The sequence below is a fragment of the Phacochoerus africanus genome, chromosome 7 (assembly GCF_016906955.1).
Source record: "Phacochoerus africanus isolate WHEZ1 chromosome 7, ROS_Pafr_v1, whole genome shotgun sequence".
In the NCBI taxonomy this organism is placed as follows: Eukaryota; Metazoa; Chordata; class Mammalia; order Artiodactyla; family Suidae; genus Phacochoerus; species Phacochoerus africanus.
This window is the reverse complement of record NC_062550.1, coordinates 93,514,720-93,520,719: the sequence shown is the minus strand read 5'-3', so window position 1 is coordinate 93,520,719 and position 6,000 is coordinate 93,514,720. Positions and strand designations below refer to the sequence as shown.

General features: G+C 39.9%; 1 pseudogene; it reads right to left on the bottom strand.

Annotated features, from left to right (window-relative positions):
* Positions 1-483: 483 nt before the first annotated feature.
* Positions 484-654, bottom strand: LOC125131895 (uncharacterized; annotated as a pseudogene).
* Between the last annotated feature and the right edge of the window lie 5,346 nt (positions 655-6,000).

The following is a 6,000-nucleotide window of genomic DNA, read 5'->3' as shown; positions in this document are numbered from 1 at the left end:
CTTGTTGGCACATGGTACAAGGAGTGTGGGAGAGAAAATGGCCAACACGTGCAAAAGAAATACGTCCTCGGGAGAACCAGTTATCCGTTGTAATAAGAAGGTAAAGAGAATCAGAGAAGTGAGGTGTAGAGGGGATGGTGTGAGGTCACCGTGGAAGGGTTTCAGAAGTTGGGGAGGAGTGAGATTCAGTATCAGAAAAAGGACATATGAGGTCATGTGGAAATTAGAGCCCAAAAGATGAGAAATGATTTGGGAGACCAGAGCTAATGGAAGTGGAGAGGAAGGCTTGATGGGATTAGCACAGGACCCCAGGTCTGACAGCAGTAGCACTGCTCTAGGTGTTGGGGGCCAGTGGATGAGGGTTGCCAATAGCACTCCGAGTTCTTGCGCATTACAAATTCATAATCTATTGGGAAAGACCCATATATAGTGACAGAACAATGCACTCCAGATTCTTTTGGAATTCAAAGATGGGAAACCTATAGGAGGGTCACCCAACACAAATAGGGAGGGCCAAGGAAAATGAGAGAGAGAGAAAGAGAGAATAGAATTCTATAAAATTATCACCACTACTAGAAAATAATTTGAAGGCCTCTCCTACAGCAATGAATCTTTATACCACACTTGATCTCAGCCAAAAAGCTGAGAAGCTATGCAATGAGTCTTTGTATTAATGCACCATAAAGTGAAAGAGTTGTGCAGTATTTTATATTCATAGTATTTGAAAAGTCTTTGATCTTGCCAGAGTGAAATTTATTGCCTTTACCTAGAGAGTTTTGCAAGACTTACACAGCAAAAAGTGGGTATAATATTATCTTTAATATAGGTTGTTAAATTCTGAAGAGATGTAAATTAGAGATTTTCTGAGGGTGAAAAATAGAAAATATTTTAAAGCTAAGAGTCTAATACATTTCTCTCTTTCTATCACTTGAAATGTATAAAATTACCTCTGGTATTTAGAGTGATGGGTACAGAGAAAGAATTAAATTGATGAAACCTTTCCTGAATCTTCTAAATTAGCCATATTCTATTTACATCGACATCTGTTGAGTGCTTAAATGTACCTCAAGTAATCCTCATAACAAACTGAAAGACAATCATTTACATTCTTATTACAAGGCATCTAATGCTCAGAAAGATAAAATAACTTCCCAGTGTCCCACAGCTAGTGAACAGCTAAAGTAAATTCACAATTGTCTGTTAAAACCAATGTCTCCTCCCTTACACTGTGATGTAGTCCCACTTTCAAGAATTTTTCACTGCAAAAAGCTATTTGTGTTGTCCACACTAATGAGTAATCCACTTACCTCTTCCAGTAGTTTCAAGGAAAAATATTAGTTGATTAGATCCAAGAAGTTTTTATATTGTTGTTGATACGTAATGCAGAATAAAATATAATGGGGAAAATCTTCCTCTTAGGAACTCTGCAGATTACAGGCTAGTGGAGCAAAGCAAATCTGGTTGTTTTTAGTAGAAGGAAGGCTTTGGAGACAGGCTGACAAGGCTGACCAGCCAGGAAACCCTAATGCGGACACTCCTCACACCGTTAACTAGGGAGCTGGTGTTGAACATAGGCTTAGTGTACAAGGCATCCTCATTTAACAAAACAAATAAAAAAGGCATCCATAAAGAGGGACTACTATCTAAATGCAGAGTGTTTAATCATCGCAAAATAAATCTATGAGAATATTTTTTACAAACACAAAAAAATTTCAATTAAGGATGACTAGAGACAACATCAATTTCAATCAGCATCTATGAAATTCAGACAAAAAATTTTCAGAGCCCTAATCCATGTCAGATAAACCCCCAGGGTTTTGTGCAACATAGTTTAAAAACTTAGTCAGTTAAAAATTTATTACTACCTGTTGCATGTCCTATCTATATTTAAATATTTCTCTCTATGGGGGCATTTGGTTAGTTTCTATTTTTCTCCATGTAAACAATGCTGTAATCAGTTCCCTCGTATATACATTTTGGTATAATTCTTTGGTTGTTTCCTTAAAATAAATTCCTAGAAATGCTGGGTCAAAGCACAGAAACAGTTTTGAAGTTTTGATAGATATTGCCAAAATGCTCTCCAGATATTCAAATATCAGCTTAAGATTTCTAGCTCAAGAGAATTCCTAGGATTCTTCTCAGAGTAACCAAGAGCGAAAGGAAGAGATTAAATCCATAATCCTGGGTCTGAGCCCTATCTTTACTGTTTGTTAGCTAGCTGCGTGACCTTGGTCAAGTTACTTAACCCTCTGGGAGTTCCCTCGTGGCTCAGAGGGTTAAGGATCCAGCAATGTCACTGCAGCTGCTCAGGCACAGGTTTGATCCCTAGTTCAGGAATTTCCACATGCTGCAGGTGTGGCCAAAAAAAAAAGTTTACTTAAACCTTCTGTTTCTACTTCTTTATCTATAAAGTGGTATAATATCAGTACTCACCTAATAAGAGTTGCTTTAAGAATTAATTAGGAGTTCTCATTGTGGCTCAGCAGGTTAAGAACCAGACTAGTATCCATGAGGATGCAGGTTCGAGCCCTGGCCTCGCTCACTGGGTTAAGGATCCAGTGTTGTCTCAAGCTGAGGTGTAGGCCACAGATGCAGCTTGGATTGTGAGATGCTGTGGCTGTGGTGTAGGCCAACAACTGCAGCTCTGATTTGACCCCTAGCCCATGAACTTCCATATGCCACAGATGTGGCCTTAAAAGAAAAAAAAAAGAATGTAATTAATGTCTGTAAAGCTCTTAGAACAGTGTCTGGCTCATGGTAAGTCTTACCTAAACGTTCACTATTCTATACTTTTGGACTTCAAAACCAATTTAAGGAGTTCCCGTTGTGGTGCAGTGGTTAGAGAATCTGACTAGGAACCATGACGTTGCAGGTTTGATCCCTGGCCTTGTTCAGTGGGCTAAGGATCCTGCATTGCCGTGGCCGTGGTGTAGGCCGGCAGCAACAGCTCCAGTTAGACCCCTAGCCTGGGAACCTCCATATGCCACAGGAGCGGCCCTAGAAAAGGCAAAAAGACAAAAACAAAACAAAACAAAAAAAACACCAATTAAAAAAAAAAAAAAGAATTGGAATTCCCATCGTGGCTCAGTGGTTAACAAATCCAACTAGGAACCATGAGGTTGAGGGTTTGATCCCTGCCCTTGCTCAGTGGGTTAAGGATCTGGTGTTGCCATGAGCTGTGGTGTAGGTCGCAGACGCGGCTCGGATCCTGCGTTGCTGTGGCTCTGGCGTAGGCTGGCAGCTACAGCTCCGATTAGACCCTTAGCCTGGGAACCTCCATATGCCATGGTAGTGGTGCTAGAAAAGGCAAAAAGACAAAAAAAAAATAAAAGAATTAAGGGAATCAATATGAGTTTGCATTTTTTTTTAACATTTCTCAAATAAGAGCATTTTTTAAAAGCCTGGTACATAAGCAACACTTCACAGAAAAAAAAAATTTAATAACACTAAAAGTTTAGGGAGAACATGATGTCAAAATAAATGACTTTTATTACTATACTTAGCTTTAAGAGAATTTTTTTTTCTTTGTCTTTTTAGGGTCACCCCTGAGGCATATGGAGATTCCCAGGCTGAGGTCAAATTGGAACTGTAGCTGCTGGCCTACTCCAGAACCACAGCAACTCGGGATCTGAACCACATCTGCAACCTACACCACAGCTCACAGCAGCACTGGATCCTTAACCCACTAAGTGAGGCCAGGGATTGAACCGGAGTCCTCATGGATGCTAGTCGGGTTCACTAACTGCTGAGCCATGACTGGAACTCCTGAAATTTTTAACATTACATTATTTTTCTCATTTCTCCATGAAGCAGTGAATATATTATTTGTTCACCATGTTTGAGAATCACTGGACAGCCATATTTTCCAAAACTCTTACATTTCTATTTTTTACTAATTAATAGTTAAAGGCTTTGAAGTTAAAAAAATAAATCATAAAATTTGGACAGTAGCTTTTGTGAACTATGCAAATAAAAGATAATAGGATCATAAGGTAAGCATACTGGCTTTGCAAGATGCAAATAATAGAGGAAAAAGAAACATTCTTTTATACGGCTCTGAAAGAAAATAAAAGTGAAGCTAAAACCCACTCTTTGAAAAAAAAAAAACACTCTTTGGCCAGGAAACTTGACATCTCTACTTTCATTCTGACAGAGGAATTCCTATAAAGTTGTTGATTTAGAAATGAAATTCCCTAGCACCAAAGAGCCAAATCATTTGTGGAAGAGCCAGGCCTTGAATTAACTCTGAAAAGGAACGCAGAAACACTTAGGAAAACCACATGACTAATAGCAGAGTCACTAACCATTATTCGCTTTATCCACAATTGTCTCCATCTTAAAAACAATTTGTTTGGAATGAATTCGGCTACGATTTGTTGACCAGTTTTCTAAGTCACTTGCTAGCTGTCAGGTGCATATTTAACAAAGAGCTGATAGTAAGTAGCATTTGCTGAGGACTCACGAGGTTCCTTATAAAGTGTGTGGCCTCCACTCCTTTCACCATCATGGAGGGTCATTTTTTGCAATAAGGGAGTATTCTTCTAATACCCATTTTAAAGGCAGTAGAACCGACACCTGGAGAAGGTAGATCCTTGGCTCCAAATTTACTTGGAACCAAACACAACAAACCAGTGCAGCTGACTCCACAGTCTTACTCTTAACCAATACACCACACACCCCACCATTCTAGACCCTACTTTGTTTTTTTGTTTGTTTGTTTGTTTGTTTTCTCTCTTTTTGCCTTTTCTAGGGCCGCTCCCACGGCATATGAAGGTTTCCAGGCTAGGGGTCTAATCAGAGCTGCAGCCACTGGCCTATGCCAGAGCCACAGCAATGCGGGATCCGAGCCGCGTCTGTGACCTACACCACAGCTCATGGCAACGCCGGATCCTTAATCCACTGAGCAAGGGCAGGGACGGAACCTGCAACCTCATGGTTCCCAGTCAGATTCGTTAACCACTGTGCCACAACGGGAACTTCCCTACTTTGTTATTTTTTAATGTTCAGGGGAAATACAAGAAAAGAAAACATGTACCAGTTGTCATTAACAAGCATCCCAGAAATGACCTGAACTACTGGAATCTTCCATCACAGACCAGGCTCCCTCCTCAGATCCAAGCCTTAGCTCTCTAAGCTCTTTTTTTTTGAAATGAGTAATGTCTGAAGTTCTGTCAACCACGGAATTTATAGTGGTAAATGATTTGATTGATTTTTCCTTTTCTTAAATTCAAAGTTGGCTTCTAGTTAGCCATTTAGATGAGGGATAGTGTGGGAAAAGGACGAAGATGCAAAGAATCCTCAGTATTATTTTAGGTGATTGACATCACTTCATTTCTTTTATTAGCTACCCATCTAGTAAGGCCATCAGAACAGGTACACATGAAGAAGAAATTTATCCACGAATTATGGTACTGACTGCCAAGGATGGTGAAGCCTCTGAGATCATTCCCTGCAGTTTAACCTATAAGCCTGCTGCACTTTCATGAATGCTAGTACAAGACATGATACTTCTGAGTCAGACACTAGAGCCTTTACTACTCAAATCAGTACCAGTAGCTGGAGTATCAGCACTTTCTTACACTGGTTCCCAGAGTCCCAGTCCGGAAAGGGTGACAGGAAAGGAGCCAGATAACATCTGCACAAGTACCAGTTTGCATGAGAGCAGAGGAACCCTGAATCTTTCATAATCGGCAGCAAATAAACCTTTTCCTTTGCTGCAGAAGGAGATAGTACCTCCATTTTCCATGGCCATTCATGACTACGAACATCCTTGAGAAGATAATTTAGTACAATTAGTGCTTCTGTTCATGACATGAAGAAATGTAAGAGACCCATGGAAGACTGTCTTCCAACACTGGCCATTGTGCTTGTTACAAGAATACATGTTTGAAGACTGTATCTTGATTAGATCCACAGACTTTTATAAATGTTACAGTACTCAGAAATTATTTGCCAGGATCTTTGATCTTTTCAAAAAGTTCAGGTGCACCAATACATTTG